General features: G+C 27.7%; 1 non-coding gene across 1 annotated transcript; it reads right to left on the bottom strand.

Annotated features, from left to right (window-relative positions):
- Window positions 1-10,097: 10,097 nt before the first annotated feature.
- On the bottom strand, window positions 10,098-10,179 carry trnal-aag (transfer RNA leucine (anticodon AAG)). Its single transcript has one exon. It is a non-coding gene; the product is annotated as a tRNA-Leu (tRNA).
- Window positions 10,180-12,753: the final 2,574 nt, after the last annotated feature.

Below are 12,753 nucleotides of genomic sequence, written 5' to 3'. Positions count from 1 at the left end.
TCTTATTTGTAAAATGAAATAAAAACTTATGAAAACACTCTTCCTAACTGTGGCATTAAAACCTAAAGTCTCTTTTTTTTTTTACCTCAATCTGTAATCTGTATATTTGATATAACACCTAGCTCACAAAGGTGGACCAGATGATGCGTGAGTTAGGTATGATGTAAATACCAAATAATCGCCCTGATAATTTTTCTATTTGCTGCATTACTTTCAACTTTTCCTGTATTAAATACCGTTCTACTGGAACGATATTTTAATACAATTTTTCAAAGTAAGTTGATATTGGAAGAATACTGCTTAAAAAGATGTATGAGACTGGGCTAATGCTAATTGCTTATTAAAATGAAGATTTACAATTTGAAGTTGGTTAAACTTCAGGCTAAAGTAATTTTTATTTACCTTCTCAAGCAACTGGAAGACTGTCGCTTTCTTCCGTTTAATAGTCTTATTACGAAGTATAAGCCTATATGATTTTGATCTAATTTTTTTCTACAAAATTTTCAAATTCCTTCAGGTATTAATCTTTTTGCAGCAATTTTACTTGCCAAAACAGATAACATCTGTATAAAGAGGTCATCGAATGCAATGATATCGCAAATGGCAGAAGCGTTTATTTAACGGTGAAAAGGAAAAAAAGAGAAAAAAAAAAGCGAAGGAAATTATTTTGAAGAATAAGGTATAAACGAACTAAAAGATTGAAGACAACTTAAAACAAGAAAATAAATAAAAGAATAAAAGAATATAGTAAAAATAATAAAACAAAATAATATATAAAACAAAAATAACAAATAATAAAACAAAAACAAACAAACAAAAAAAAATCAATTAAAAGCAAAGCGCCATGAAATGTTCACCACCAAAAATGTGCTAATTAATAATAAAAAGAACTAATTAAAACGTAAAAATAAATCGCTACCATGTTTTCTCCGCCTTTTTTTTCCCGCCAAATATAACAAAAGATTGTTATTAATTTTTAACTTTATTTTTTAATTTATTATTTCATTTTATTTTGTAGAAGTTTTTCTGTTTGCATTTTCGTTTTGAAGATTTTGCTTTCATTTTGTTGTTTTTGTGTTTTGCCTTTTCGTTTGCATTAAGTTTGTTTTTATCTATGCTGTTTTGTTAATTATTTTTATTTTTGTTTGTTTGTATTGCCGTTGTTTTTAATTGAGTGTTTTTATATTTTTGTCTTATTATTTAATTAAGTATAGCTTTATCGTTGATATTATTTTATTAAAATAATTTAATTTACCCGTGCTGCATTAATTTATGCATGCTGTATTAATTTACGCATGCTTTATTATTAAATGCCGATTTGTTTTTTTGTTTGTTTGTTTATTTATTTAGCTGTCACTCCAATGACTAGTTTTTAACTATGTGAGTTAACCTAACCTAATTTTATGAAAGTATAAATAGATTATTTTCTAATTCTATTATAGAATTCTATTATAGAAATTTTCTATTATAGAAATTCTATTATAGAATTAGAAAAAGGAACAGCACACGAATTAGAAAATTTATTTGGTTAAATGAAAGTTAAACAAAGTAAAAAATTGGATGTAAGACTGGAGTAGAGTAACCAAAAATTAAATTTAAATATAGAAAATAAAATAATTACAGTTTGTCACATAGTGATGTTTCTAATAATAGTAAACTAAATTTACAGAAATATTCCTTAATCGAAAAATTTTCGATTAGAAGTTAAAACGCAAGAAATTCTTACAAAAATTCTTAGCGCTGATTTTTAAAAACACACAATAAATTTATTTCAAATAATTACTATCAGAAGTAGGGTTGAAAATTTTTTATTGCAATTAGCTTATAGTTATTAAATAGTTTTATATTTTCTTAATAATAATAATTTTTATATTTTTACATTTCTTTGTTTCAAAAATATTCGTTTTATCATTGTAGTATTTGGTTAAAAAATGTACACCTATTTTGTCAAACTTTTATAAAAAAGTAATAAAGCGCTTTAGTTACTTTTACTTCTGTGAAACAACAAAAAGTAGACGTTTTTCGAGTTAGCTTGCCTTATGAGCTAGCGTATAACATATTTCTAGCTTTTACTTCTCTCAAGTACGATGTAAAATATTCACAAAATACAAAGAGTAAAATCTTTTTTAGAGTTTTATTGTGTATTATTTTTGTAGAGTGTTTTAAAGAAATAAAAATTTTTTATGAGTAAAGATTGCATACAAAGACGATTTTAGGATTTAAGGAGAGGGTATGTTGATTTAGGGAAGGGTATGTCGAGGACGATTTTAGAGGAGGGTATGTCGGGGAAGGAGTTGTTCCACCCCTACAAAGAACGTTTAGCCGGCTAGCCAGGTATTTGTAGAGTTGAAAATTTCCTGGAAATTTTCAGTTTGGGAAGATTTCCGGCGAATTTCCGTAAATTTTCTGGAAATTTTGGAAATTTTAAAAAAAAAAAAAATTAGTTTATAATAAATGAATAAAATTTTATATCTTATTTAGGCAGTTGTTGTGGACAATTTTATGTAAAATATTGTGAAGCAGATTATAAAAATTTTAGAAAACCCCTTTTTGAAAAACACTTTTTTTCGGTATTTCGCTTTTTTATTATAACTATAAGTGGTAAATATAATAAGTTGTTTTCAAAATTTTCTAGAATATTTTATCCAATTACTTGCTAAGCATATCGATGTTCATTACCATAACAGACTTTGTTTAAGGCTAAACATAATTTGTACCCCCATCCCTAAAAAGGATTGGGGTACAAATTATGTTAGCCTAAAACAAAGCTTAAACAAAGCATTTTTTTATTATCTATTAAATTGGCCAACAAGTTACTAGAAGTTGTAAAACTATATATATAAAGACTTGATTATATATTTATAGTATTTTACAGTTTTTTTTTGATTTAATGGCGTTATCTATTAATGAAAGACAAAAAGCAAAGAATTTTTTGTGCTAAACTTGAACTATTTAAAAATATAGTTAGCAATAAAAAAAAAGAACTAATGATTTTAAGGTTACAAATTCAGTCGCTATGCTTATACAAGTACTTTTAAGACTTGAGTCTAACTCGACAAAACTTTGCTTGGGCACTTTTGACTTTATAAACCAATAAATTAAAAAATTATGATATTCTTTAAAATAGTTTAAATGTATACCGTATTTTTCAACCAATACTGTGTGTGTGTGTGTGTGTGTGTGTGTGTGTGTGTGTGTGTGTGTGTGTGTGTGTGTGTGTGTGTCTGTGCTTTATAAGTATATAACTTTGAGATTTTTGACTTAAGTCTCACTCGTCACAACCTTGCTAGGGCACTTTTGACTTTATAAATCAACCAAATCAAAAAAAGAGGGGGGGGGGGGAACGAATCCAAAAAAAGCACCGACTAGTTACTTAAAAATAAAAAAAAAGTTCCTTAAAAACTAAAATTCACCTGACTGAATTGTGTCAAATACCTGGGGTTGAAAACTTTTCGGAAAATTTCGCTCAAAATTCCCGGGAAATTTTTAAAAATCTTTTATTGCAATAAACTTATAGTTATTACATAGTTTTGTAAAATTTCTTTGTTTCAAAAATATGCGTTCTATCATCGTAGTATTTGGATATTCTTTAAATATTTCAACAAAAAATATAAAATGATAACAACCCACAAGCGAAAAATACACATCTTTTAGTCAAATTGATGGTTGAGTTTCATGTAAACAAATTGTGTGCAGGGCTGGCTCAAGGGCCATGCAAATTATGTGGTTGCATAGGGTACCAGCGTGGCTGGAGCGCCGCGCTGACGTAGCCAAAATATTTTTTTCCTGTTTTTTTTTTTTTTAATCATAATTGTGATTTGATTGATAAAAAATATATATTTAAATACAATTTTTGGCGTTTATAATGTGTACAAGTACTTAATTGTTTACATATTAGGGGCGTAAAAGTTTATATCCTAGACTATTAATTTTGTACATTTTTGCTCAGCACTTCAGTTAAAAAACAATTAGAGCAGTAGTTAGTTAATTGTTTGAAAGAACAAATTATATATTTACTTAAATCGCATGCATGTTAAATGTTTATTGTAATCGTAAATTTACATTTAGAAACGCCAAAGTTTATATTATAAATTATTGAATTGTATTTGTAGATCTGAACTTCAATTAAATTTCAATAAAAAAAATTTTGTAGATTGGAAGAACACAATCCAAACGATAATCAGCATCATTTGCAGGTAAGATTTGATATAAGAAAGCATTTATTTCTATTAAGCTAGTTAGTAATAATTGATTTCTGTTATTTTAGCCTTAATGACTAATTGTGTTCTATTTCTATAATATATTTTTCATGATGTTGGGTGTTAGGTGTACTTTTAACTATTTTTAAAAACCATTACCCACAGAAACTAAAACAACTTCTACGCTAGAAGCAGAAGACATCAGGAGAAAATTTACAGTCCCAAGATTTAAAAGCCATTCCTGATAAAGCAGTTAAAGCTTTTTCTGTATAAGAGCGCTTTAATTTACAACTGAGTAACTGTATGAGTTCGCCATTTTTATTTAAGCCTTTTCTTGAAAAAATAAATTGTATACAAACACAATACACAGTTTTAAAACAAAATCTTTAGTTTTAATTCATCTCTTTATATTGTACAATTCCTTGGTACTCAAGCTTTTTGTGGAACAAGTTTTCAAAGAAAGCAACGGAAATTTTTAAAAACTTATTGAACACATTTCAAAATATGGCACTGTTCTTTCTGAGCATCTACAATGGAAAACTTAATTTTATTATTTAAGCAGAAAAAAATTTAAATAAGCTTAGTTCTCTTCTTTCCTGTAAAGTTACCAAGTTTTACTTCTTTTCTCTACTTTTAAATTTGTGTGAACTGCAACATGAAAGAATGTAGGCGTACAAAAAAAGGATCCTTGACCTTAACCCACAAGCTTTTTTTGTTTCTTGTGGAAGCCGTATACTAAACTTGTTGTAAATAATGCAGCACTTTTCTGCACTGTGTCTGTGCACTGTAACTTTTTTAGCAATATTCCAGAGGCTTATAACTTTTTTTCTGGATCAATCCATGAATGGAGTATATTAACAAATCATGTAAAAAGTTTGAATGTAAAAGCTCTTAGTGAAACCCGCTGGGAGAGATAAAAATTATCATCAAGTAAAAAACTTTTCTTGCCTTAAATTTAACAAAGTCTTTCAAAAATGAATTGGTTTCAGTTGTACTAAGACCTTGTATTCAATTGCTAATGTGGCCATCCACATTGGGTCAATCGAAGGTAGTTTATAATAATTCAATTTAGAAAAACTGCTATCTCCGCTTGCCACTAATACCGGGAGGGTAAGCAAAATTCTCAATGCTATATAGACATTAGGAATGATGTCAATCAAACATTTTTTTGTAATATAAGACAAGATAAGTTTTGTTATAGGGCAGCAATCGTAAAACCCCAAAAATACAATAAAAACATAACTATGTTTTTATCGTATTTTAGGGGTTTTAATAAACATGTTCGGTTTACCAACACACATTATATGATAAGTTAATAATAAACATACCATTATATCTTGACTTTTGCGGTTACTATCGGGAAAAGTTATTGATTTATATGACGAATTTTACTAATATATTTGATTGTTCATTTAAATTTTTAAGAAACAATCACATTAACAAAACTTATCCAATTATTTAAAAACTTATATAAATAATAAACCCTCAAAATAAAGCCAAATCTTAATCTCGCATATATCAAAAAAAATGCTTAAACCGGCCCTATATATATATATATATATATATATATATATATATATATATATATATATATATATATATATATATATATATATATATATATAATAATTATAATAATATACAATACTGTTGAGATTTAACGTTATTTTAAATCTTTTACAGACATAACAAGAAAGTTAAATATACTCGATTAAGTCTAGTTTAGCTTTAAATAAGTGATAAGATTTTAAACTTCCACTGATTCAATTGGTAATTTGTTCCAGAATTTGACTGTGCTATTCGTAAAAAAACCTTCACGATTTAAGTATTTCTTATCTTATTTATAGTTTGCAATAGATGGTGCAAGTTTGATTTGTGGTTCCCATTTGAGGTCATCTGAAATTAATACGCTGAGATCCTTTTCCAATTTAGTTGTAAGTAATTCTTGCTTTGTAATATTGTTAGTCATGAAATATTTATAATTTTTATTTTTGTTACCAATATGCATGATTTTTCATTTTTTTAAATTGAATTGCATTTTCCAGTTTATTACCCATTTTTCTAACATAGCAATGTCATTTTGTAAAGCATGTGCCGTTTAATCATTAATTTCAGCTATTACTTCATAATCATCTGCATATAACAACGATTGGTTTGTAAGTTGACTTGAAAGATCATTGATGTATATTAAAAATAAAACTGGACCAAGCACAGAACCTTGTGGTAAACCACTTGCTGTGTCCATCCTTGATGATACACTTTCTCCAAGTACAACTCTTTGCTTTCTATCAGTTAAAAATGAAATTATCCACTTCAATAACGTAGATGTAGATGCCATATGCTTCAAGTTTTAGTGCTCTTCTATGTGAAACTTTGTCAAAAGCTTTTTTAAAAAATAGGATATCAAACAATTTACCATTTGCGACACCTGTTGTTACTTTATCCATGTATTCTAGGAGATTAGTTGTGCAACTTTTACCTTTTGAAAAATCATGTTGATTAGAAAATAAAAAATTGTTAGTTGTTAAATAATGTAAGAGTTGGTTAGATATTAAACGTTCTAAAGTTTAACAAAGAATTGAAGCCAAGGAAACTGGCCTATAATTTGAAACTTTAATTCTACTGACATTTTTAAACAACGGTGTTATGTTTGCTGTCTTCCATGAAATAGGTACTACAGCTTCGTAAATTGATTTGTTAAATAATAAAGTTAATGGATTAGAAAAAACCTTTACACATTCTTTTAATACAAAAGGATGAATTTCATCTGGTCCAACCGATTTTCTTATATTTATAGCATTTATCATATTAATAGCTTCAGTTGAGGTAATACTAATAAACTGTAGTGAATTTAAACACTTTTTTTCAAAGTTTGGTAAAATATCATTGTTATTTCCTATAAATAATGATTAAAAATATTTATTCAAAGTATCAGAAATCTGCTTTTGGTCCGTAATGATGCAAGCATTAAAAAATGTTAAATAATTGTTAATTTTTCGTTTTCTGTTGATATAATTATGCAGCAGTTTTGGATCTGATTTTGCTTTTTTAGCTATGTATTTTTCATACTCTATTGTAGCTTTTTAAACTTTTTTATATTCTCTTTTTGCTTTATGGTATTGAGATTTTTTTTAAACTATCTGTCCATTATGAGAATCTATTGATAGACCAGAGTTTATTCTTCCTTTTGATATCATTTAAAATCTCTTTGTTAAGAAATACTTTTCTGTTATTATAATAACAGAACTAATTACTGCAAGGCTGCAATATTTGCTTTGAAGTTTGAATAATATCGGGCTAGGATTTTTATTAGTTTTTTTAAAACGATTTTTTTATCTTTTTTAAAACGATGAATTCTTGCAATTTTAAAGCTATCAGCGCCAATCTCCTCAAATACCTTTAAAACAGCCCCTTTATCATCAAATTTTTTTTCATTAATATCAAGTTTGTTTGACTCCGTTATGCCAAATGTAACAACATTTTTTTCTTTACGTTTTCTGTCATTTTGCTCATTTGTCATTGCTCATCAACGGCAGGAACGTTAGGTTTGTTTGGTAATTTTTTTATAAATTCTTGACCTTTTTCTATAATGCATTGTTTTCAACTTCAACTAAAATTAACTTAATCTCCAAAGTTTTAATCTTCTCTTGATGTTTTTTGATGCAACCTTTCTACTTACTCTTGCAACTTTTTCGACTCTTTTCATTAACTCAGCAATTTCAATTTTTTGAACCAAGTAAATATGATATATAAATTTCAGACTTTTTTAAATATTAAAACACGTCCCCTAACTACATGCGTGCGTGCGTTTTAATGTTATATATGTTATATATATAATATTAATGAAAATAATGAGTCAATATTTTTAAGCGCTACTTATGATTTTACTAATCCTACTAGTAATTCCCTTTTATGAAAAAAAAGGGGGTTACTAGTAGGATTATGAAACCCTTTGTTTCCGTTACTACAAAATACAATTTAACTTTTGTACAATAAGTAAACACTACCTATCTACATTATGACATGTTATACTATAAAATCGAGCAGCCGCGGCGCAGTGGTAACGCACTTGCCTCAGAAACAAAGGATCCCTGGTTCAAATCCCACCTCTGGGCAAGTTTTGCGACATCGGTTTGGAAGGAGACGTGAACTTCCTATTAAATGTTCATCCGTGGTGCTTTGTCATAAGACCGTAAGGACTCCTTGGGGCAGCACACTAAAAATTAAAAAAAAATTAAAAAATTATGATAAAAAAGTTTAATGGAGTTTTAGTATCAGTAGTTTGAGAAAGGAGGGGGGGGGTGTAAACCCTTAAAAAGGACACGACTGGTATCTAAAAAAAAAATCGCAAAAAAAGAATGTGCTGACTATACACTAGATTTAATAGCAAAAAATGGGTTAAAGGCGCGAACAATGGGCGCGAAAAATAAAAGGAATTAAAAAAAAAGATGTGCTGACTATACACTAAATTTGATATCAAAAAATGGTGTGGAGAAAACTTTACAGATTTCAGAAAGTAGTTTATAAAAAAAACTATAGGAAAACAATGAGTAATTATTCATTGTTATGGAGTAAATAAAATAAATTAAATAGTGTTGCTAAAAAAGTTCATTAGAGGCTAGAAGATTATTTAAAAACTTCAAGCAAAACAAGATAAAACTATATTTACGATATGAGTTTATAACAAATTAAATATATTTTTTTAGAGTCTAATAGACATAACAAACTGAACAATATAATGGATTTCTGTAAAATACAAAGATTCGCGCATAAAGTATTTAAAACCTATAATTTATGCTTTGATTAAAAAATTAATCACTTCTCAATTAAAATTTTTTTTTATGGTCTACAAGTCATTTAGTCTCGATTTAGTCTTGATTTAGTCTCGATATGGGAAAAAAAACTATTATTTGCATCATTTTTTTTTCCGATTTCAAACGATTTCAAACGTTTCTTAGCAGAAGCCTGGTTAAAATCTTTATTTGAAAATCTGGATTCTAGTTTTACAGCTAATAAAATTAAATCCTGATTGCATATACTAAGAGGTATATCTAAAGAGGAGATTTTTGGTTTACCTGGGGATAGCAACTTGATTATAAATTCTGGTGTTGAGGAGTAAGACTTATATTTAAAATCGCAGTCAAAAGAGTTAACTGTGTTATTATCATACACATCAGTATTTTGAAAACTTAATACATTTTTTTCACCGAGTGCTCCACTTGAGAGGCTATTTTCAACAGGGTCTAATGTGATGACTGAAAAAAAAAAGAGTTCAGTGAATCGCTACTTTAAAGTTTTACTAAAAAAAAATCAAGTTGATATTTTATATATTCTTTATATTCATATTTTTTTATTTACTTTCTAAACTTTTGTTTTCCAATAACATTTTTATATTGTTTATACTTCCAAGCTGAAATTAATATATAATTAAGTATATATAAAGAACACGCAGAGGCAGAATAGACCAATAGGACACTAATATTAAAAAGCTTAAAAATAATATTCAAATAAAACTGACGGGAATTTACTTGAAAAACACTTACGATTTTTATACTACATTAAAGATGTAAATAACTTTAAAATTTGCTCATAGATGATGTATATAAAAACTTTAAAAAAAGGTTTATAAAATTGACATTGCTTTGGTCTCAACACATCACCCTTCTTACCGCCCCCACCCCCCTGCAGTGTCAATTAATGTCAAAAAATTTCAGCACCCCTCTATCTGCAAACATTATTTATGGATAGCCTCATATTATCAAAAATGAAAAATCATTATTGTAAACATAATAAACAAAAAATTTAAAAGAATATAAAATATATATGGTTTAATTCTTTTTAAACAAAAAATAAAATAAGTCATCCAAACAGAATGTCGTTACAGGTGCGCAAAAAGTATGATAGAGGCGAGATTCGAACTCGCGCCACCGAAGTGACTGGTGCCTTAAACCAGCGCCTTAGACCGCTCGGCCACTCTACCGATGCGTTTAGTAATAAAAATTATATATATAATTTTAAAATTATGTAAATCATATATTAATTAATAAGTTTGTAAGCTCAAAAACCTGTTTTTTTGTTTCCGAAATTTTTTGGGTGGTACTTTTTGGTTTTCAACTTATTTCAAGTAATATCAATAGAAAATGTACAAAATAGTGTTTATAGTTTTTTAATTTGAACTTTGCTATTTTGGTCTACTTTCCGATATTTTGGTCTACTTTTCGTTAGTTTGTATCATTTCGTTAATGATACTATCATTGATAGATTTCAAATTGAAACTCAACTCGATGTCGCAATAATATATATTTTTTTATATATTTTACTATGTTTTTTTTTTTATATATGCTTTTATTTAGTTTGTCCCTTTTCGGAAAAAACAACAACTCCAAATGATAATTAAGTTACAACATTTTATCAAAATTTCCGTAACTAGGATTCATATATATTTATCCATTTCTACGGTAACTTGCAGTTTTAAGATTTTTTAGCAATATTTTTTGTTCTTAAAAAAGAATAAAAATATGCAAATTACTAATTTATAGGTTTTATTTTAATTGGTTATAGGATTTTCTCCTAGTTCTTTGTTGGCTTAAATTAATGAAAAACGCTCAATAACTCATTTTTAGCTAATTTATTCATAATTATTAGAAATAGATCGTCTGGCCACTTTCGGTATTCCTCTGATCAACTCTTTGTTTGAACTTTTTTAGTATCCAGTCCGCTGCAAAGTGCACAAAATTTGTTAGGGTTTAATGTTTATCAGCAAAACGCTTCTTACATGTTTTAGATCAGGTATGTCAAAGTGGCGGCCCGCAACACCTTCAATGGCGGCCCCGAACATTTTCATTATTTTATTGCATATAGCGGCCCGCAGACATTCATTTCAAAAATGTTTTATTAAAAACAACGATAAAAAAATCACAAATAGTTTTCGGAACTCCTTTATTAAAAAGGACATGAATACTAAATTAATTTTTTAACTATTTATTGAAATTGAAACTCTGAAATTAAAAATTATTAAAAAATAATGACGATATATTTTAATTTTAACAATCGATATGAGAAAATAACGCGGGTGAATACAAAAAGCAATTGCTTTTACTCAGCATTTTTGGAGTAATTGTTTTACTTTACGTGAATAAGATTTAACGTGATGTGGATGATATTGATGAAAAGTTCTTAGCAAATAATTTAGCTTTCTCTTTAGGTGAGGTGACAGAATCTGAACCATACAAGAGGTGGAACAACAGATTCTCCCTTATCATAGAGACTGTTAAAAATTCTCCAGAAGTCACGAGAGCCAAATTTTTGAGATGAAATACGAGATTTCGTGACATAAGAGTGAACTGAGATATAGCAGACCAAAAATACTGAGAATAACGGGCTTTGACCCGCTATTCTCAGTATTTTCTGTCCGCTATATCTCAGTATTTGATATTACCAAAGAATTATTATTTTAAATAAATGCTATACCCGCTATATCTCGGTATTTGGTATTACCAAAGAGTTATAATTTAAATAACTTATTTCTTTAATAAATTATTAAAGAAGGAAATTAAAACTATAAAATAACCACTCGGTCTTGTGACAGAGAACCGCTGTTAAAGATATTAGAAGGTTGCTTAAAACCAAGTTAAAAAAGTTGGTGCGATTACGCTTTCTTACCAAACTCAGCTTTTTACTTGTTGAGTTTAGTAAGGAAAAACCATTTTTTTAAAAAGTTTGTTGCAAACCATTGGAGTAGTATCAGCAAAAAGAAAAGCTTGAATTAACTATAAGTAAACTTTATGGAAGTCTGAAGTATATAAGAATAGTTTGAAGTAGTCTTCATTTTTCACGCCAGTACCTGTTGCAAAAGGTGAGCGACCTTTAAGTAAACTATAATTAACTTACAAAAAAATGGTTGTTGGGCCACTATAAAAAAATAGATTTAAGAACGTTTGTAGGATATACATTTTGAAAATGAATTGGATACAACTCTTTCGTAAAATGGCATATTAGTAATAACAATTTTTGCTTGTAAAAAACAAAAAAGAGTGTTTCCAATATCATTTTCGAAGAATCTGTTTATTAATCCTAATCAGTGAATGTGTTGGAATAGTGTATTTAATCCAGATTAGATCCAGATTTTCTTGAAAATATGGATTTAAATTAACAGTATTCGAAAAAGAAACACTCATCACATTTTATCGCGAATTATCGTTATTTGATATTAGCATGAACATATAAATATTTGTAGTTCTCTCCATTTCTGAAAGTTAGCTGTTTCTAACACCACACACACACACACACACACACACACACACACACATATATATATATATATATATATAAAATTTATAAACTAAATTTATTAAAATTCATTTTAATACAAATTAAAGTGAATTCTACTAATGCCAAAGACAAATTGTAAATGAGAAAGCTATTTAATACACGTTGTTAGGAAAAAACAAACAATACCGAGAGTAAACATCATTTATTATAAACTTGTTGAAATATATATATATATAATTGATTTGTATATTATTCTTTTTTTTCTTTTTCTTTCAAGTAAATT

Source organism: Hydra vulgaris, chromosome 01 (assembly GCF_038396675.1).
Source record: "Hydra vulgaris chromosome 01, alternate assembly HydraT2T_AEP".
Taxonomy (NCBI): domain Eukaryota; kingdom Metazoa; phylum Cnidaria; class Hydrozoa; order Anthoathecata; family Hydridae; genus Hydra; species Hydra vulgaris.
This window is presented reverse-complemented; position numbering and strand designations above follow the sequence as displayed.